This window comes from Hemicordylus capensis, chromosome 2 (genome assembly GCF_027244095.1).
Source record: "Hemicordylus capensis ecotype Gifberg chromosome 2, rHemCap1.1.pri, whole genome shotgun sequence".
NCBI lineage: Eukaryota > Metazoa > Chordata > Lepidosauria > Squamata > Cordylidae > Hemicordylus > Hemicordylus capensis.
In genome coordinates, this window is record NC_069658.1 from 408523457 (window position 1) to 408546182 (window position 22726).

Consider the following 22726-nt stretch of genomic DNA (forward strand, 5'->3'; position numbering starts at 1 on the left):
ACCCGTGGGCCAGCCCCAGCCCCTGGACTTGATGTCCAGACCTTATCTAGTGCAACATCCTCTTTCCAACAGTGACCAGTCAGATGCTGTTGGAGAGCCTTTAAGAAGGGCATAACGGAAATGGCCCTCCCTCATTGTATGCAGGTCCCCAGCACCTGGTATTTTGAGGTATACTGCGTCTGAACCTTTTAGTATCATGGCCAGTAGACCATGAACTGTTTGAAACTCATCAGAGCTTGTGACCATCACTACAACTCATGGCAACGAATTCCATAAATTAACTAGGCATTCTATGAAACAGTCCTTCTTTTGTCAGCTTTGAACCTATTGCCAGTAGTTCCAAAACACTTTAGCCTTTCCTCCTCAGACTTCCTGATTTTAGGGATGCCATCATGAGATTGTGTCTAAGATATGGGGTTGTATTCATTTATTCTGTGAAACAAGTTAGTTGTGACAAACCTAATTCCCATTAATTTCCATGGTGCCTCATCAGGATTTGCTATCTTTGGATATACCCCATGGGCTCTAATTCTGGCTGAACCAATATCAAACAGAGCAGGGCTATTCTTTTCCCCTCACATATTAGTGTGATGCAATCTGCTCTAGTTTGGAAGAAAGATGGAAATGACTGAGGGTTTTGTTTTGTTTTTAATTCATCTATGAATCCACATCACTCCTAATGTGAGGATAATAACTTTTTGAAAGAATAACCTATAATCTAGTCTTCATTACTGGGATCATTTGAATTGTGTCACTCTTGGTTTCATGCTCAATTATAGAAAGCTAACAAGTTGCCCACTCATTTTTATGAGTGAACGTAATTTTTTTGTTTTCAAACATTCTGCTTTTTATGTAGTCACTGGAATCATTTCATGTTGAAGACCACATGTGGCTAGATAGAACTTTTTTTCCCACTGTTGCTATAGTGGCAACAATGTAAAAAATTCTTTTTTTGCCTTCTGCCTTTAATTAGTGCAAACAACTCATATTTTTCTTTGTCCATTAAAAATAATATTCACTACACATAAATAAATTAGGTCAAATGCAGCCTGCTGCTATTACTTCTTTGCTGGGAAATGCATAATTTGATACTGCTTTGCTTTTGAACTGCACATAAGGGCAGTCTGATTAAATGCCCAGAGTCCTTATTTGTAATGGACTTATATGTGTGAATTAATACATGCAAGGATGCAATCATAAGGTCTACTCAGTTGTTTATTCAACAGACAAAAATATATGTGGCAGAGGCAGCAGGCTGCTCTCCCAACCTACATACAATCATTGCAATGCCTATAGGGAGCCTTGGTGCATATAGCCGTGCTCTGCAGACATTCTAAATGAATGCACACAGGTCAATGTGTAGGCTGCCTACACAATGCCACTTTCCTCCCACCCACCCTTGCACACATTCATTCTACCCAGAATGAATGACTGAACAGAGCTTCTAGTACACTTATTTGAAAATGTAACTGAAATTGGTACACAAACAAAGGGTGATGACATCATCAACTCATGCCCGTGTTTTCCTGTATTTGTCTCAAGGCCTGGCTCTTGCTGCCATAACCATAGGGCTGCTTTCACGTCAATGCAGAATTCAGAGATGAGGGAGAAATTTCGTGGATATCAAGCAACTGAATCACGATGTACAGAGATTTCATAGGAGGGGAAGGGGCCACAGGAGAGGAGTTGCTGTAGCTCAATGAGCAACAACAACAATTTATATACTGCTTTTCAACAAAAGTTTCCAAAGCGGTTTACACAGAGAAATAATAAATACATACATAAGATGGATCCCTGTCCCCAAAGGGTTCACAATCCAAAAGGAAACATAAGATAGACACCAGCAACAAGTCATTGGAGGGATGCTGGCTGGAGGTGGATAGGGCCAGTTACTCTCCCCCTGCTCAGTAAAGAGAATCACCACATTAAGAAGGTGCCTCTTTGTCTAGTTAGCAGGCATTTAGAAGGGACAAATTGAAGGGCACATGCTTTGCATACTGAAAGCCTCAAGTTCAATCTTGTTCTCTCCAAGTAAGGTAGGAAAAGACCCCTAACTCTGAAATGCTGGAGGACCATTTCCAGTCAGTCTACAAACTAGATGGATCAATGGTCTTAACTCAGTATGTTGGCGTTTCATATGTCCATCTGTGTTGGTAGATTTTCCCACCAGATTTTGATTTTGCCTATCTCTAAACAAGAATATTGGCCAACATCCAGACTAACCCTTTGCCAATGTGCAATGCTGGCACCAGAAAATAATAATAATAATGGGAAACTGAGGGGGCAAAGTGCATTTCTGCATGGGCGAGCTGTATCCCATGTTACATTCTTGAAACAAAAATGGTGGGGGGGGGGGCAAACTACTTGTTTGAGATGGTGCTCCCCCTCCAGAGTCACCCTTGCCAGCATGATAGAGTTTTCTGTCACATGGGGGGGGCTCATAACTTTTGGTTAATTCCCCCCTGCCCTTGCAGCCACCTGTGCCTATGCCCCTAAGGGTCCCCCAGATCTCATAGTTTTGTAAAGGCACAGGTGATTGCAAAGGGAAGAGGGACTGCCAAAAACCATGCCCCTCTCTTGCACGACAGAAAACTCTGGCACATCGGCTCAGGGTTAGTCTAGATGACAGTCTGGGTGTGTGAAGGAAGCCTTTAAAAAAGTAGATTATTCATCACGATAATTAGAAGTAGTAATAAAATACTACTGAAATCTACTGATCAGTCAGAAAAATGAATAGTTGGTAGGGAAGACATGCGCCCCCTCCCGCAATATCCATCATGCAATTCTGTGGATTGTGTGTAATCTGCACTGTGGAATTGGCAAAGGATGGGGGCGGTACTCATTGATTTTTCAGGGTATTTTGCTTTGAGTTCTTCAACCATATACAGGCACACCTTGTTATTCGCAGACCCGACATCCATGGTTCTGCATATCCATGGTCAGGCAATTGATACCTGACCTCAGCATACATGGGGTAATGGGAATTAAAGAGGGTTAATTTTTATATATCTGCAATTTTGGGGTGGCCAAAAATTACCTCCAAGATCATTTCCAGGCAATTTTGTTAAATAGAGCCATTTTGTGGATCATATTTTTAAAACCATTTGAGACTGGGGTGTGTGTGATTCCTGGACAGTTGGAAACATGCGGAGCATGGTAGAGCACTTTATTTCGCTTCCCCCCCTACAACCTTTTGCCATTTTATGCCCTTTTCTCCAGGCTGGAGGAACCTACCCCCACTTCCCATTGCCACAAGGCCCCATTATCCATGGTTCCACTGTCCACAGTTGTCAAACCATTTATTATAAACTAGTTTTAAACCAATGTACCTGTCGCAGTGGGGAAACGCTTGACTAACAAGTAGAAAGTTGCCAGTTTGAACCCCTGCTGGTACTATATTAGGTAGCAGCGATATAGGAAGATGCTGAAAGGCATCATCTCATACTGTGAGGGAGGAGGCAATGGTAAACCCCTCCTGTATTCCATCAAAAGAAAACCTCATGGCTCTGTGGTCACCAGGAGTCGAAATCGGTTTGATGGCACACTTTACTTTACCTTTACCTGTCATGACTTCTTTCAGGATTTCTGCTTTCATGCTGGTGCTGTTAAGTCTGTTTTAGATCCCACAGAAACTGACAGAATTTATACTTCCAGAATTCTATGGAGGGAGAACTGTTTGCTTTATGCTTTAAGCTATGCTTAGAGCAATGTGGGCTTCTTGAATTAGGAGGTTCGCTGCAAGAATAAGTAATAGATCCTGAAGTATTACGTTCTGTTCTAGCTTAATTCTGCATCGCTTTACTGTTGGCTATAAATATAATTGTTCAGCACTTCAAAAGATCTGATTCTAATAAACCAGACAATCAAGCATGACACGGTTCACTACAAATGTACCATTTCACACCTAACCCTTCAATTATTTTCTAACATCTTCCCTAGCAAGAAAACTCTGGGAAGGATAATTTTTCTGTTCTCTTGGAATCATATTGCATTAAGGATGGAACTATTTCAGGTTTTTCCAGTACACCAAATGGTAATGTTAGTCAGCACTATCCAAAAGAAGAGCCCCCGCTATTTTAGAACCTGGCATATTGACAGTTGCAACAGTACTTTACAAGGCTTAGGGAGCTATTGTGCAAAGCTAACTGTTGGTAAAACAAAACCCAGCAGCACCATATTGAACCTTTTTGTGTCTCCCATGCCAGCAAACCATTTTCCATTGACAGATATTGGGCACAAGGGTTTTTGATTTATAGAAATGTTAAGTGCCATGATGATAAACGAGTTCATAGAGATGCATCATTCGGCAATGGAAAGAAAGACTTTATTAGCCTCATTATATTTTACTTTAAGAGTTTTTCCTTTGCCAGAATAAGCCACGCAGCCAAGAAAAACAGAATAAGGCAGGCCAGGTGATAGGAATAAGGAGAGATCCACAGTTGCATAGGCAACATGTGACCATGCTTTTAAAATTTCAGTGATATGATGCATAAATTGCACAATGGAATCTTCAAGACAATTATAGCAGGTTTTGGACAGTCTCAATGATGGAGGCAGATATGTAACCCTTCTAAGGTGAACAGAGTCTTGGACTGATAGAAGGAGAGCTCTTAAGGGGAAATATATTCTTCCTTTCCCAACAGAACTGGTTTGTTTCACCCCAGAACTGAAAGGAGAAGCAGTTTTGGAGGGTGAATGGATGACTCTTCCTTCAGTAAGGGCAAATCTTGTACGCAGTCACTAGCATTGGAAGTACTCCCACTATACAGTCATTCAGTCACCAATCAATACATACATAGCATTATATTGCTGGGTTAATAATATGTACCTGATTGATCCATTCTGTGTGATTTATAGTTATGCATTCTCTAATTTGATTCATTTACCTAAGAGAAGTGTACCCCACCTCTCCAAAAGTTTTGTCTGAAGTGGCTTACAGAAAATCTAATAATAACCTAAGATACAAAATACAAAACAGGCAGATAAAAATGAAAACAGCAGATAAGAAGTTGGATGAAATTTGGTATAAGTGAACAAAACATTCAAAGCAGCAGCAATGGAACACAATATACAAAGTTAAAATACTGAATTAAAACACTTGGCTAAAAAAAAAAAAATTTAGTTGTGACCCAGCAATATAAAGGCAACAGAAGAGGTGTCAGAAAAATGAACCTTGAGAGGGCATTCCACAAATGGGAATGTCTACTTTCCATTCTCCACCAGCCTTATCAATCTTATCAAATGTGTACAAAATGTACATAATATTCAAACTTGATGAATTGTGTGTGGTGTTTTTTTTAAGAGCAAACAAAAGGGGAGTGAGTGAAATAGCAACAGGTTCCCATCCTGAGTAGCAGAACCCACAGATGTCTTCCTTTAAAGAAGACAAGAGATGATGATGGTAATTGACTCTCTTATAGTGACTTTTTCATCATCACTGAAATTGCCTCCATGCATGCACAGAGGCCCAAACTGGGCCTCGAATGGTCCCAACAGGGCTGTCACAAGCCCTGCCTACTCTGGGGGAGGCCAGCGGTCGGTGGGTGAGCCACTGCCGCCCACCCCACAGCCTCTGCAGCTGCCATCAGCAGCATTTGTAAGTAGCTATTCCCTTCCGTCCTGTCCCCTCTACCCTTAAGACAGCCCCCTTTACTGGTAGTGGGGAATCCTCACCAGATTCCCCTTTACCAGTAGAGTTCCAAACTGGCTCGGTTTGAGCCAGGCCCAGTTCAAGTCTGAACCTGTCAAAATGAGCCAGCTCACACACCCCTATCTGGGATTTAAGGGGAAGAGAGTCCAGCCCAGAGGGCTGAACTGGCAATATATGTCCAATATGTCTGCACTAGGATAGTCAGCCTTTGTCGGGCTTAGGACAAATCACTTCACAGACATTTAAGCTTGTGCATGCACTCGAAAGCATCCCATCCAGACAATAATCAAAACCACATATGTGCTTGTAACCTATCAAAACAGTTATAGATGTTGTTACAGGGATGGCCCATGAGGGATTCTAACAGAAGATAAATCATACTTGGTTCAAAACTATCACCAGAACTTCCCATCAGATTGTTGAGTGATGGGACAGGACTGGATCATTGCAAAATCAAGTTAGAGGACTGTACTCTTTTGGCAAAGACTACAAACAGTTTCCATTGCACTGTTCGTGCAACAAGTATATACGACATTGGAGACACTTTGCAGATTTATGTGTTTTCACTTGGCACTAATGGAAAGTAATCATTGAGCAAGTCAGCTTATGTAACTTGTCATCTTTGTGATGTGTTTGAGCAAGCCTAAATCAGCATGTCAGTGATCCTCTCCTGAAAAGTGTGCACTTGTTCACTCAGAACAAAGGGAAAGGAGCTCAAGTTTCAGAATACAGCCTTTCAGTTGTTTCAACTGCTTGAAAACAACCTTTGCTGTACATTCTGTCCACCTTTCTAATATATCTCTTTGACTCACTGTGTGTAGTTACCTAAGAAGATCTTTTGTCTCATTTCATTGCTTCATGTTATAACTTGGTATAGTTTGGTCATACAATATAATATTGGATGCAATAACATGGAGTCTTCCCCACACCCACACCCATATGTATGTATGATATCCAATCCTCTTGTAAAAGTTCAAAGTGACAGGAAGTCTGTTGCAGGGTTCAGTTACTCTCCTTATTAGGAAGTTGCATCTTATTTCAGGACTGCATTTGTTTATCTTCAAATTGCAGCCATTGGATCTAGTTATGCTTATCTCTGCAGTTCTGAAGAACCTGTTAATATAGGATTATACTTCCATCTGCACATATCTATATGAGTCATAGAATGGGTTAAGAAGATGAGAAGACGATATTTTTGCTATGCTAAGATGTGGTAAAATATCGGGTGAAATACAAAGTAGAAAACCAGGGCTACCCTCTTCTGGAGCAGCCAGGAACAGCGGGCTCTCGGTGCTCCAGACAACACAACTAACCCAGGCGGCTCGTATTGTGTGAATAGCAGGAATGTGTGAATCGATTTGGGTACAAAATGATTTGTACCCAAATCTAGCTGATTCGGGTGATTTGTAGACAGAACAAATCGCCCCTGTGCTCAATTGCCCAGATTTGGGTACAAAACAAATCGCCTAGATTCGGACCTGAAAACAATTGGAGTTTCAGACCTCCATGTTGTGGCCACAGTGGGTTGGGTGGTAGTGCCCAATGGTTGGAAGCTACCATCCAAATTTCAAAGAAATTGGGCAAAGGGGTGAGTTTAATATTTTAAGTTTTTGCATCTTTAAGTTTTTCCCATAGGGAATAATGGGGATTTCAGCAGCCCCATAACTCTGTGTGGGGGCACCAGGGTGGCCCAGTGCGAGTTGTGGTGGGTGGTAGTGCCCAATGGGTGGAAGGAAGCCACCACCTCAATTTCAAAGAAATTGGGCAAAGGGGTGATTTTTAACAAATTTTTGAAGTTTGTGCATCTTTAAGCTTCTCCCCATAGGGAGTAATGGGGATTTCAATAGCCACAACTCTGCATGGGTGGCACCAGGATGGCCCAGAGCAGGTTGTTGTGGGTGGTAGTGCCCAATGGGCAGAAGGAAACTAGCTTCTTCCACCCATTGGGCACTACCACCCACCACAACTCACTCTAGGCCACCTTGGTGCCCCACACGTGGAGTTATGGGGCTGCTGAAGTCCCCATTACTCCCTATGGGGGAAAGCTTAAAGATGCACAAACCTCCAAAATTTGTTAAAAATCACCCCTTTGCCCAATTTCTTTGAAATTTGGGTGGTAGCTTCCACCCACTGGCCACTACCACCCACCCCACTCTTTTGCCCCCAGGACCCCTTTTTGCCCTGAATCGATTTGGATTCAGATTCAGATTGATTGGATCCAAATCAAATCTGGGGTGATTCGGAGGGGCAGATTTTGACCCAAAACAAATTGCGGGTGATTCAATGTGGCTACAAATCAAATTTTAAAAAAACCAATCTGTGCACATCCCTAGAGCATAGCCTCATTATCTCCCAAACTTCCCAGCAGTAAAGTTATCATCTCTGAGATAACACTACTGCAATATCTGGGGACAGGATATTGTGGCAGTGGTGCTGTTCTATGGTTAATAGTTAGGGACTGATTTCACCTCCAGGCCTGGCGCGTGATCCACCCATATTTGAGACAGAGCATCCTTACCTGGTGGTGCACAGCACCGTCCTGTGCCACCTCCTTTGACTTAGTAGCACTCCCAAGGTGAGAGGAGCAATCTCCACAGTTGCTCCTCCTCCTATGTTCCCTAGACTTAAAAAGGAATAGAGGAACAAGGCAGAAGGGGCAGGTGGTGGGCTAGTGTGTCACCAGAGATGCCCTTGCCCACCATGTATCTATTCTCCATCGTTTCTGTCCCCCTCTTCCCTTTTAAATTGAGGGAGGATGGGAGTAGGTGGGGCAGGAGTGGTGGTGGATGGAGGCAGATGGTAGCAGCCCCCACCTCTTGCCAATCTACCACCTGGGAGCTGGCCACTTTAGACAAGCTGGCATGTTCCCCTTAAGCAGAATTTAACATAATTGGGAGGGATGAAGATTGGGGAGAGAACGTACGTAATGAGATCTTCCTGTGTGCTCCAGCTGACACTCACTGAACTGGGTGGACTAGTTCCTCTGGCCAGTGCCAATGTGAGTGGAGCTGGGGAATCAGTTTAATTTTTTCTTTAAAAATGGGTAGGAAAATCTCCTCCTGGGGACATGCTGTCTTGCACTCCAGAACATAGTGGGCAGGGCATTCTCCGAGCACTTGACATTTGAGCATACATAGCACAGGTCAGTGTGATGTTTTTGTACAGATGCAGGAAATACCAAAACAAAACAAGAAAAAATTAAACCGCCTGAGTAATAAAAGTAAGTTACCGTGTTTTATATTTCAGTTTCAAACCTCCCCCATGTTTACCTTTCTTATCTGATAATTTGAGAATGCCTGAAATACCTCTCTCTTTTTAAATACAGTTTTAAAAGTTTGCGCTCTCTTGATCTCTCTTTCTCCTTTTCCAGTCTATTCCATCGAACCGTCATCTTAGGCTCTTTCTAATATTTTCTCCATTGGTGCCATAGCTATCCTCTGACTTTCCTCAGTCTATTAAAATACAGTAGTTAAGCTGTCCCCAAAGCTGTGATTTATTAACTGCTTAGTAAGCTTTAGGGCATTTTGTAATACACCAGACTAAATAATGATTTATTAAAATTTATGTATGTATTTAAAATATTTAGACCCTGCCCTTCCAGTACAGTACTGCTCAGGGAAGAGAAATGAAAAGGCAGAGCACACTCCTCCAATAAAGAGACAGCAAATGGAGTGGGTAGGAAGGAAGGAAGGAAGGCACCACAGAGGAAGATAGATGCATGGCAGATAGTTCCTGGACCCCTGGAGCTAATTATCTCTTCTGTCAGAGGAATAATGACCTCTGGGAAGCTGCCCAGAGAACAGCTTCCCACTACCCTACATTGCCGGTTTAGTGCACACCCAGGACCATAAGAAGCATCCTGGGGAAAGGAAGTACATTTTCTCTGAGGACATCCCTGTGTTCACTGCAGGAAGCTGACTGCACAATTCTTGCTGGTCTCAGCTGTTTATGCAATACCACAGAGGACCAATGTTGGCAAAAGTCCCCTGCTGGCCTTTATAGTGGGATTGGATATAGTGAAACAGAGAATCCAATATCTAAATGGGAGATGTCTGGATCTCACCAGAGACCCTTTCTCCATCCTTCTTCTCATGGGAATAAACACTGGCACACAGTCTTACAACGCAGAATAAGAATAAGGTATAACTTGATCATAAGAAGCAGGGTTGTAAAGGCCACTGAAATGAATAAGGCTTCCCCCATGATATTCAGATAGGGCATAAACAGAGACCATAACCCAGAATCCCAATAATATGCTTCCAATTAGTTTGTTGTGCACATACCACAAAGTAATTTGACAAAATGCTTTGTTTCTTCCATGGACTTTGTTGTTATCCCACTCAAAATGGTTAGGGAATCACAACAGACTCTCGTTTGCGTGGTGGAAAATTTGAGGCCACGGAAACATTATTTCTCCATCCCGTGTGTCAATGATATTTACCATTTGCCAATTCACTGACATTTTCGACAATTACTATACATGCCAGTAAATACCAAATAAATAACATGAGCTGCTTGCAGAAGGAAAGCTTAGAATAGTATAGTGGGAGAGATTTTCCACATGAGCCAGAGCATTTACCTTCAAATGCACTTGATTTCTAGAGATAATGTTTTCTGGCTTGAAGTTGGGACAACATATCCTAGACATACAAAGATGGTCACTACCATGCTATTACTTGCCCCAGTACAAGTAATAGGCCTTCTGCACAGATCTGTACTAGTCATGGTTTCATTCCTAGGCAGCTCCTCTAGGAACTGCAGACGGGACTCGCCAATCACCAAGCATCAATGCTTTGACTGCCTAGCTGGAAGTACATAATCCATTCTTCTTTCTTATTCCAAACCAAAGCCAGGTATGGTTAAAAGGCTTCCCTTCTGTGATTTTCTCAGTCCTGCTCTGGTAATAGGAGCTGACATTTTTCCAAATTCAAAGAGGATTTCAGGATTCCTCCAAAGAGACATTTCAGGGCTCCCCACAAGGAGAAACACCTGAGAATTTTATCGGTTGGTTTCTCCACATCCCTGACTACAGTGCTACCCACTGTACTACAAAATAGGGATGTGCAGAACTGGTACGCGGTCCGACGGTTCGGTCCGACGGTTCATGTTTGAACCGAACCCACCCACCCCGGTTCTGTCCAGACCTGAACCGAACCATTCGGCAGGTGGGTGAACTTTTTTTTTTAAAAAATTTAAATCAAAAGTAACAACCTGTAGCCTCTTCGAGGGGCTTGCTGTAGCTGTGGGGTGGTCTGCGAGGGTTCCCTCTCCCCCTGCTGGCCTCCCTCATCACTGCTGTGGCCGGGTAAACATAGTCTTTTTGGCCCTTACGGGCCTCCCTAAAAGCGAGTGGCGGCCATTTTGGCTGCCGCCATGCATGCACAAATGCCCTCTGTGAGGCTATGTGCTACAGGTAGTTAATTTTGATTTAATTTTTTTTAAAAAAGGTTGTGGACCGGGGGGGTTCGATGGGGGCTGGACCGAACTGGCCCGGTTCTGTTCGAGGCCACTCCGGCCTCAAACCGAAGCGGGCCAGATGGTTCCGTGCACACCCATACTACAAAATCAGGATTAAGAAAGCAGAAGTCACAATTCCAGTCCTGCATGTGATAGGTGTTGGTGTGCTTTAACATTGTCTATTCTCTCCTCTGTTCTAACATCTGTCCATACTCAATATTTTTTTCAGTTCAGTTCACAACCGGTAATCTTCTGGACTGAAACAAGAAGTTTGTAATGGAAAGATCCAAGGCCATAAAGTTGGAGGGTATGAAGATATGCCATCACTCTGTAAGCCCTGCTTCTTCATTCTGTGGCAAGGGAGAAACCGTAGTTGCTCAGTGGTGAGGGAGCATACTCTGCATACATTCAGTGAGCATACTCTGCATACATTCAGAAGTGTGCATTATTATGACGTGACTTGTATTCCTGTTTAAGAATTCTGTGGCATGGATTTATGCACTGAGCTAGTCACTTTATAGTCTACTTCAGTATTCTTCATTTGTACAATGGGACCAAAGTCTTCTAGATGATACACCTGCCATATTGGGAAGCTATTCTCACAAACAGCCTAACCCACACTAGGGCAGTCCAGCATACGTTGGCCTGCTCATGTGGAGTGCTGGGATCATCCCCAATCCTGGCACATCCGCCTTGCCTAACCCTAATTTTTGTCCCAGCCTTTAACCAGGGTTAAGGGCATGACCCCCGGTGCGAGGGTCGTATGTATGCTTGGGCTGGATGCTGAGGATGGATCCCTCAATGCACCACACGCCTGGAGCAGTGCATTGAGGGATGCCAAAGGATTTCCTCCTCTGGCTGCCTCTCTCCATGGTGCCACTCATGAGCTCCGGGCTGGCGCACAGCAGAACTGTCTAAGCAGCTTTGATCATGTGCAGGGAGGCAAGCAGGAGCATGCATGCCCACCCGCCTTCCCCACTGCCACCTGTTTTGGTTGTGTGCATGACTCCATTGTGTATATCGACATCGACATCTATTTGACTTGCCTTGTCATTGTGGCTACTAGTCTCACTGTTTTTGTCAACTGTAGCCATCTGCTTGCATGCATCTTTACCTCTTGCTATCTGCTTGTGGTACATTTGAACCAGTATTGGTCCTGCCGTTGTCCACCTTATCACACTGTTGAGTTGCTGGAATCCGTCATGGCCGTATTGACTCAGGCACAAGGATGTCCCTATTTTTGTCTGTGAAATGTGGGAGCTTATGAGGATGGCTTATGGGCCTGGTTATGGGGTAAAATCAGATATAGGAACATAGGAAGCTGCCTTATACTGAGTCAGACCATCGGTCCATCTAGCTCAATATTTTCTGCACTGACTGGCAGCAACTCTCCACCATTTCAGGCACGAGTCTTTCCCAGCCCTACCTAGAGATGCCAGGGTTTGAACTTGGGATTGTCGACTGATGCTCTACCACTGGGCTACGACCCCATTACAAATGCCATCTCCCAACATGGGGCACAGACCCACAATGTGAGATGAAGATACTTATGTTCTTCCAACTGAGCTAGACCTGCACTACTGCCATGCTACACTCCCTCCCACGCTACACTGCTTTTTACTCCTCAGCCCGGCAGAGTAGAGACAAAACCCCACGAAGGCACTGGAAACAGCATATTTATTCTCATGGCACGCTTTTCGTTTCAGCAGTCTGCCTTTTGGCAACCTTGCCCCACCTCCAAGTTGGCCACCATTGTATGAAATGCTCTTGGGGGTGTTCTGAAAGGGCTGATGCCATAAATTAGATTCCTATTGTGTGTCAGGAGCAAATGCGATTCAGGGTCAACTTTCATAAATACTTACAAAATGACATACCCTTTTTATTTAATAAAACATTTTCTCTGGCATCCTTCTCATTTCAAATGGTGGAGAAATCCAAAACAAACATCAGCATCTCATTATTAGGGGAAAAAGATTCAGTAAAAACCTTCATCTCTTTTTTTAAAGAGTCTGCTACTGCTGAGAAAGGGAGAGAGAGAGAATGCTTTTGACTAGTTCTTGGCTGATCATTAGCAAGTTATTCTCCAGTTCTTGTTGGATATAATTTTGGATGAATAAGAAGGCTTTAACTTCAAAAGTAATCAGTACTGTTTGTTTAACAAATAACCCACATATTGCACAGCAATCCTTACTCAAACACTCCAGCATGATGGCTAGGATTACAAGGAATCTATTGGGGGATGGAAACCAAGTTGTGCTCCTAGCCTTTTCTAAATTTAAAAGCATCAGTGGCGGGATATATGGGCTTGGTTGGCTGGCTTCCGAAGCTATATATGTTTGATTTTATAAACCCATTTGCTTTCAGACAAATATTTTGCTTCAGTATTTGATTTGTATTACTTGGAAGTTGAGATATCTCCAGATTTGGGACCAGCTTTGAGCACAGAGCTTAAGGCTGAATTAAGACAACAGATCTGATCACTTGATCACCACATTGAGATGTTTGAAGTTTAATTAAAACAAAATTGACCCTAGTTTGCTGAAAGCATGATGGCCTTGGAATCAGTTACAGTAGAGATGGTAAAATGTGGGTGACTGTGGAATTTGGCCCAAGACATCTCACATCCAATCCAATGCTCTGATCACTTCCAATCCAATCCTTCTGAGCATTTGGATGAATGGAAGGTCAATGCTGATCATAATGTAAGGCAGTGGTGTGGAGATGCCAGTGCCATACAGAATTTGTTTGTTTGTTTGTTTGTTTATCAGTCTCCTAGCCTTGCACCTTTACCCATTCCCCATTATAGTTAAAACAGCTCAAAAAAATCAATAATAATTCTCTACTGAAATTCACCACCAGGGCCACTAACACTTCACTTTTCACCCTCCAGGCATTTTAAGAATGATTCAAAAGTGGCCCCCTTTGGTAAGGGCTTAGAACTACTGATTCACCCTGCAAAGGGCAAGCTCCCATCACCCCAGCCTCATAATTCAGCCCCATTTATGTTCCCAGGATCAGGGCTCCTGTCTCTCTTTGTGAACAATGGCCTCATTTGCACACAGAACTGCAGGTTCAATGGACCTATGGCTCTACTTCCCCCTTCCCCTGCTCTCCCGTCGGAATTCAGAGCACCCTCTCTGCAGTCAGCAAGACTGCAGAGAGGAGGGGTGACTGGCTGTGCGGGCTTCCTTCTTGACTGAAGGACAGCCCTGGCAGCCATTTGCAGCCGGAGAGAGGGAGGAGCTTCCTCCCTCAACTCTGGTTGCCTAAGAGTGAAACTGTGGGGGCACGTTCAAACGTAACGTAGGCACCACAAAACCAGAGTTAAAGGCAGCACAAAAGCAGAGGTGCAGAGGAAGCTTACTACAAACCGAAGGTACAAACCTGGAGCCTGGGGAGAGAAACCACAGGTCCATTTTCCATCCAAACTGTGGTTGCACACATTCAGATGATAAAATTTTCAACCGAAGGTCCCTTCAACTCTGGTTTTTTGTGATGTGCAAAAGCAGCCAATTATGAATCTCAGAACAGGAGACATTTTAGTTTCCTCCTGTAAAACTGATTAGATCCATTGATTAGTAATTTTTAAAACAGCTGAGCAGATAACATAAACACAGGAGTAGGCATGGGTAGTTCAGAGTCAGTTTAGATTATTCAGGGATGTACACATGCACCTCATCAGTGGGAAGCATACATTTCATTATGGCAAAAGCATGTGTTGAACCTGCCTCACCACCCCTTGAGAATAATGAGTGGGTACTCATCTCTGATCTCTTGCTGGTCTGTGGTCTCTTAAGAGACTAGTTAGTTTATTGTGGCAAAGGCTTTTGTAGACAATGAAATGACATGCATCAGGCATAGAATCAATGCATTATTTAACTGAGGATGGTATGTTACCAAAATGTCTTATGTTTTTATGTTACAGCTTTTATGGCCCCCTCCCCAATAAAAGGTCTTTTTGTTGAGAGTTCAGTGAATTAGTATTAGTATTTGATCTGTGTATTTTCTGGTTCCTTGAAAACAGCATATATGAAATGTTTATATCTAATTGGCAGAGCAAGCCAAAGCAGGAAGAAGTTATCTTGGATGGCATGGTAATGGGTAAACACTGTTCTAGCTTCTCAGGTGGAAGCTTAGTTCCTCTAAACTTCTCGGAGTAGTTCCTCCATTAGTCAACAGAGCAACAGCAGATGAGAGGCTGATTTACTATCCCTTTCATTAACGTGAGTTTAGAAACAGGGAGATTCAGCAACGTGCCTTGGTGCTGAGTCAACAGTGTGAAGGACCTTTCTTTCCATGTGCATTAGTTTTGCAACCATGGCAACTATGTATGTATGAAAAGAGGAAACTCTTAAAATAGCTCCGTGCTCCAAGTTGGAAAGAGCTAAAAGCACACATGTGTGGTCATCTGAGAAGAGTGAGCCTTACTATTCTGGGTTGCTCTGCCAGGGTGTTTGCTAGTTGTCTGCTCAGACTTGGAATCCCCCAGAGATCTGACCAATTGGAACAAGGGAAATTGGAATGAAAGCCAAGAGTCCTTCTAAAAGCAGGTCTGAATGCTTGAAGAAACGGACAATGAGAAGAAATGTTTTCTTGCTTGTTAACTTTTGCTGTGTTACACTTCAGTCTTCTTTAGTCTGCGACAAATACAAATATGACGATTATTTATATACTGCTTTTCAACAAGAGTTCCCAAAGCATTTTACGTTTATATAAACAAATAAATAAAATGGCTCCCTTTCCCCAAAGGGCTCAAAGTCTTAGAAAAGAAAAAGAAAAAACAGAATTCAGACACCAGCAACAGCCACTGGAGGGATGCTGTGCTGGGGATGGACAAGGCCAGGTGCTTTCCCCTGCTCAGTATAGAGAATCACCACTTTTAAAAGGTGCCTCTTGGCTCAGTTAGCAGGGGGCCGTATCTGCAAGCTGCTTTCACCTGCTGACCATATCTGCAAACCAATCTCTGTATTTATTTATTCTGTTATAAAGGTCTTGGTTGTATCATGAAAATTTGATTGGGTCTTGGTCTTTCAAAGCCAAGTCATTGTCCACATCAAAGAGAACATGAAGATATAGCTGGCCAATGTCCAGACTAATGCGGTGCTTGTGCAATGAACAAAGTTGTGCCAGTGCAAGAAGATTTCATAGGTGCGCTAAATCACAGGGAATTTTTCGGATTGGTGCTCTTGTACTACTGTGCTCTTGTGCAAAAGTTCCCTGCAAAGCATATGAGACATGGCACAGGTTGCACAAGGACAGACATGCTTGCACTAGTGCAACATTAGTCTGGAACACAAGCTCCAGATTTAGCACAACTAGCTAACACAACAGCTTCGCACTAGCCAAACCACCTTGTGCAAGTGAGAAGAGAAGAGCTGGTCTGGAGAGGAGAGCTGGTCTTGTGGTAGCAAGCATGACTTGTCCCCATAGCTAAGCAGGGTCTGCCCTGGTTGCATATGAACGGGAGACTTGATGTGTGAGCACTGCAAGATATTCCCCTGAGGGGATGGAGCTGCTCTTCGAAGAGCATCTAGGTTCCAAGTTCCCTCCCTGGCATCTCCAAGATGGGGCTGAGAAAGACTCCTGCCTGCAACCTTGGAGAAGCCGCTGCCAGTCTGTGTAGACAATACTGAGCTAGATGGTCCTATGGTCTGATTCAGTATATGGCAGCTTCCTATGTTCCTGTGTAAGTGCAGCATTAGTCAGGATGTCAGCCACTCTTTCCAGCCCTCTTGTGGGAGGCATTAGGAGTGGATGTCCTTCACCTTCAGGGTGTAGGATCATTCTAGGTTTCCCAGATGCCCTGGCTACCTGATGCAACATCAGGGTGAATGCTATGCAAACCTGAATATGGCCCCATGCGCTGAAAATAGAGCACCGAATGCTGCTGCTGCTCATTTCCTGTAAGCCTGCCATCGCAGAGCACAGTGTAAAGGCGTACTCAGTAGTGGCGTGCCGCAGATGTCTCCTCTTTCAGCATTACTGCTCTGACAGTGCGGCTGAAGAAGGAGGACATCCATTGCCTAATTAACCTTCCCAGAGGCAGGCACCATGCAGGCGGGCAGGGGGAAGGAGCTGGGACCAATGGGCACAGACAATAAGGCTTTTCACCTGAGCAGCCCTTTCCAGGCTTGTGCAGCCCTACCTGGGTAGGACTGCTCATGTGTAGCACCAGGATCAAGGCCGATCCTGGCGCTGACCTGCCAGATAGCCTAGCGTTTCCCCCCAGGCTTTTACTAAGGTACTCCACCCTCTTACCTCAGTCCCCAGTCATGTTGTCTGCTAGGGCTGCCTGCAGCCTCAGCAGACACAGAGCCAGGCACATAGAGTGCTTGGCTCAGGGGGGAATCTCCCAATGCACCATGCTCTTCATGTAGTGCATTGTGAGATTTCTGGAGGCCAGGCTGCATTTTTCCGGCCTCCAGAATGCCGCACAGCTCATGGCAGTGCCGGTCCTGTGGGCATGCAAGCCGCACAGCCTCAAGACGACACCAGATTATCTTGCAGAAGGTAGGTGCTATTCTCCCCCCGCCCTCCCTGCCCCACCTAAATGTTATGTGCTTGACCTCAGTATGTCTGCTGGTCCCCTGCTTCCCAAATCATGCCCAGCCAAAAAAGCTAACTGGGCACTTTGTTGGGATTGGGTGGGGTGGGGGGCCATGCTAGACAAGATGATTTTGCATCACTATCCATTATTAACAATGTTGACAGTTGGCCTTGACAATATGATTCTACATCTATACACCCTGTTAAGGAATGATACACTGTATTTCTTATCTCAACAGGGACGAAAAGGAGAAACATTGGTTTTTTTGGTCTAAGTAAATTCAGGAAGCTTTACATATTAACTTTCTTTTTTCCTGTTAGGAAAATGTTTGCATTTTCCAGTCACATTAGTTAAGTAATTATTCTCAAACTTTATTGAAAGCTATTATTAGTTTCTCTCTTTTCCCCCTGTGTAACAAATTAAGAGTTATTATGTCTGACTAAAAATAAAAGAGTCCTCACTGCTGGCTTTTAAAAAAGGCCATATGCAACATATGTGTAAGAATGCACAGCTGCTTTGTATGTGTGCAGCCCAGAACACATAATGTTCCAGTGCTGTACGGATAAGATAGGTATCCAATAGAGACACAAAGATTTTTCCGTATGCGAGAGACTTTGAGCATAATCTTCAAAGTATTCTATTAATCTGAACTTCATCCATTCCAAAGAACCTTGAACTGGTGGGACATTTTTAGTACTTGGTCCATACCAAATAGACTTACAATGACAAACATAAGATCAGCCACTTTGGCTCAGAGAAATGGCCCTTCTAGATTAAAGATATGTCTCAAACAATAGTGACCCATAAGTTCAGATGAATTGTTTTAAGTCCACCACCAGAAAATAATATCCCAACAAACTCCCACAGGGTCCTGATGACGATTAGCAAGCATGCAACATGATACCCAAAGTCAGAACACTGCATGAACATGACGGGAGTACGTTGAAACAACTAGAAACCTGAACTGAATCAAGCCCATTTGCTCCCATTTTCATCCACAAAAATAAAGTCTATGGGGTCTAAATGAGCCGAATGGCATATTTGACCCTTTTGAGCCCCATTCACTGTGAAACAAACTGGCTGGAGTAGGATAGAGTTACCTTTTCGTTGCCTGAAGGAGCAGCAGTCCTCCCCACCTTCCGCCTGCTTTAAACGGTTTTTAAAGTGTAAAAGGAACATCAGAGCTCCTCCTGGTGGTTTCCTCTGGCCAGCCACCATCTTTTTCCCCATAATGCCCCCGGTTGATGCAACATCCAGGCACTGTGAGGTGAAAAAATTGCAGTCACCAGGAGGAAGTTGTCAGAAAAGCACTGCTGGTTCTTTTAATCTTTAAAATCAGTTTAAAGGGAAAAGGAAAAAAGGCCTACTGCTCTGCTTTGCCACCAGGAGCTTTCCCAGACAGGTGGCTTTCCTGCAGCAGGGAGTGTCTAAAGTTAAGCCTTTTTGAGCATGGCATCAAAGTGCTACCTTTTTAGGAGGCATATAAATGCAATAATGGTGAATCATCATGAGCAAAGCTGAATAATGCCATTGCCTACATGAGCGTCACCTTCTTTCGCTGTAAATGATTCCCTTGTACTAACTCACCTCACCCCCCAGCCTTAATGAATCTGTCCAGTCACCATTTGGAAAAGCTCTAGGTAAGCACCCTTTGTTACAAAAATCAACAGAGAAACAAAAAGAGGATTCCTCTGAAATGAATGATGAAACTTATGCAATGAAAATGAATGGAATGCCAGTCAGACACACACACACACACACACACACACACACACACACACACCCCTTGTATATCTCCAGTGAACTGTTGCCAGGCCAAATGAACCCCAGCCCCAGCACCTTGGGATGTGGCCTCCGTCTTAAGCTATACTGCTACACAGACCAAAACTTGTGCCTTTAAAGTCAGCCTCCATTTTGAACAAGCAAGACAGTCACCTAGACAGGAGCTTGTGCTTTGAGCTTGGGAAAGATGGAGATTGCAGTCAGTGCTCCTGTATTTGCTGGTAAATATCCTTAAAGCCCTCAGCAGCTTAGGGCTGGGTTACCTAAGAGAACACCTCCTTCTGAATGATCCCCACTATGCATTAAAATCAACAGGAGAGGTCCATCTCCTGCTACCACCAGTTTGTCTGATAGAAACTTGGGATTGGGCCGTCTTTGCAACCACTTCTAAGTTGTGGTGTGCACACCCTCCAAACATTCAAGGCTTAACGACACTAATGGACTTCAAGAGAGACTGTTCTGACTGTTCTCATGTGCTGAACAGACTCTGTTCTGTTGTAACAGACTCCTTGTAACAAACTCAATGTGACTTGTAACAGAGTTATGGTGACTGTTCTCATGTGCAGCCTCACCCTGGGTTAGGCTGTGCATGAGAACTGCCAGGATTAGACCCAATCCTTGTGGGGCAGCACCGCCTAGCCTGGCTTTTCAGCCCAACTTGTAGCCTGGGTTAACGGAGCCAGTGTGCAGTTAGCTCAGGCTCCAGGATCATGTGTCTCCTACCTTGAGCTGCATTCAGCCCAAGGAGACACAGAAGTGGGTGCCTAGAATGCCCGTCTCCTGGGGGAATTCCTCAGTGTACCTGCTCTCCTCTCTTTTGAGACTCTGGAAATCCCACACTCAGGAGATCCCCTTGCTTTTTGGCTTTTTTAGTACCAAAGCATTTTGTTGACATATTAGCCATTTTGTGATATTGCTGGGGAAAAGAATGATATAATATTTTGAATTTTTGGTATTGAATACATTAAGGACATAATCCAGCCAAACTTAAGCATATTTCCATTGCACTTACGGGTGAAACTCGGAAAATTAGAATATCGTGCAAAAGTCCATTAATTTCAGTAATGCAAATTAAAAGGTGAAACTGATATATGAGACAGACGCATTACATGCAAAGCGAGATAAGTCAAGCCTTAATTTGTTATAATTGTGATGATCATGGCGTACAGCTCATGAAAACCCCAAATCCACAATCTCAGAAAATTAGAATATTACATGGAACCAAGAAGACAAGGATTGAAGAATAGAACAATATCGGACCTCTGAAAAGTATACAGTGTACTGTGCTTGATTGGCCAGCAAACTCGCCTGACCTGACCCCATAGAGAATCTATGGGGCATTGCCAAGAGAAGGATGAGAGACATGAGACCAAACAATGCAGAAGAGCTGAAGGCCGCTAATGAAGCATCCTGGTCTTCCATAATACCGCATCAGTGCCACAGGCTGATAGCATCGATGCCACGCCGCATTGAGGCAGTAATTGCTGCAAAAGCGGCCCAAACCAAGTACTGAATACATATGCATGCTTATACTTTTCAGAGGTCCGATATTGTTCTATTCTTCAATCCTTGTCTTCTTGGTTCCATGTAATATTCTAATTTTCTGAGTTTGTGGATTTGGGGTTTTCATGAGCCATGATCATCACAATTATAACAAATTAAGGCTTGACTTATCTCGCTTTGCATGTAATGCATCTGTCTCATATATCAGTTTCACCTTTTAATTTGCATTACTGAAATTAATGGACTTTTGCACGATATTCTAATTTTCCAAGTTTCACCTGTATTTAAATAGGAGAGATCAAAGCATGTGTCTAACTCTCCTTGGGGCTTAGTTTATTCATAATAAGCAAGACACTGTAACCTGAAATTTCCCAGGCTGTTTTACTTTGTATTTTGATGGCTGCAATTATATTCCAACCAATTCCTTTTTAAAATAGGATTCAATAGAAAATAGCAAGGCATATAACTGACAATTGCTTTTTATGTCATTAATCTACCCTGTGTTTGCCGTGATTTTTTCACCAGAATCAATCTCTTCTCAAGATGTCCTGCTGTTTAGCATGTCTCGTGCAAGTAGCAAGTGGCTGATATGAGAAATAAATATGGCATATACATATTCATTCTTTCCATGGTTCAGCTAGACAAGAATCTTTGAGCAAGAGCTAGCTTCAGCTGGCGGAGTCTTTTATCACCTGACACATTTAGAACTGCTCTTTAGATAAGATTAGCTAATGAACTTCCCTTGGTATCAGAGAAACTCCTACCTGCAGCCTTGGAGAAGCTGCTGCCAGTCTGTGTAGACAATACTGAGCTAGATGGACCAATGGTCTGGCTTGGTATATGGCAATTGCCTATGTGCCTATATTCCTATTTATCCATTTGCTCTGTCCTACTGGGTAAACTACAGATATTTTAAAATATGTTGCCCATGGGAACAGAAACATTACTCTTCTGCCATGTACTAAAGGAACTCTCTTTCCATGCATAATAAGGACTGGGCTTGAAGCAAACGCCAAGAAAGGAACCAGGGCCTTGTATCTTGTATTGCTTTGTGCTGGCACCTTCCCAAGATGGCAGGCAATATTAGTTCACAGTCACTTCACACATTACACTATGAATGTGACAAACATTTATTCGAAAACACATATCATATAAGTGTATGTAATCACCACGGAGATGTCATTGGCTGCAGTTACTTGTTGTGTGTATGTGCAGATTTGCCTCTGTGTAATGTGTGAAATTGTCCTAATATCTAAAGGTTAAAAAGGAGAGGATAGTTCTGCCACCAGTCATGGTGATTAATTCATTCTAATTAATATTTTCTTTCTTTGGCTTGGGAAGGAAGGGATTTTCCCATCCCTCTCGCTGTTTGAACACTTCACACAGGGGCATAGCAAGGTTGGAGTGGGCCCAGAGACAAGATTTTAAAATGGGGCCCCCCTCACTGAAGCTCAGCTAATGAAGTAAAGAAATCTTAAATTATTTTTTAAAAGGTTTTGTAAATTGTGGATGATGCAAGTGATTTAATGGTACTAGAGAAAGGCATGCTGTTCTGGTAGCTCCAGGTCTTAACACTCCCATCAATTTTGGAGGATGAATACAACTGAAGGAAGCCTGGGCAGGTGCGTGGCTGGGGGAGTCAGTCATGTGACTTGCCTCTGGGGGCCCCCCAAGGCAGTGGGCCCCCAGACAACTGTCTCCCCTTGCCCTATTATAGTTACGCCCCTGACTTCACATTTGGAACAATTGGGGTAAGGGTAGAAATTATTCCACTTATTTGAACAATC

General features: G+C 43.4%; 1 long non-coding RNA gene across 4 annotated transcripts in view; it reads right to left on the bottom strand.

Moving 5' to 3' along the window:
* Positions 1-12962: 12962 nt before the first annotated feature.
* Positions 12963-22726, bottom strand: part of LOC128341769 (uncharacterized) — a 53941-nt gene continuing 44177 nt past the window's right edge. For 3 of the 4 annotated variants that reach the window (XR_008314556.1, XR_008314558.1, XR_008314559.1), the window contains 2 exons: positions 18755-18914; positions 14734-15744 (listed from right to left, as the gene is read on the bottom strand). This is a non-coding gene — a long non-coding RNA (uncharacterized LOC128341769). Of the gene's footprint in view, positions 13126-14491; positions 15745-18754; positions 18915-22726 lie in introns of those variants that run through there. The other variant, XR_008314557.1, reaches the window with a different exon arrangement.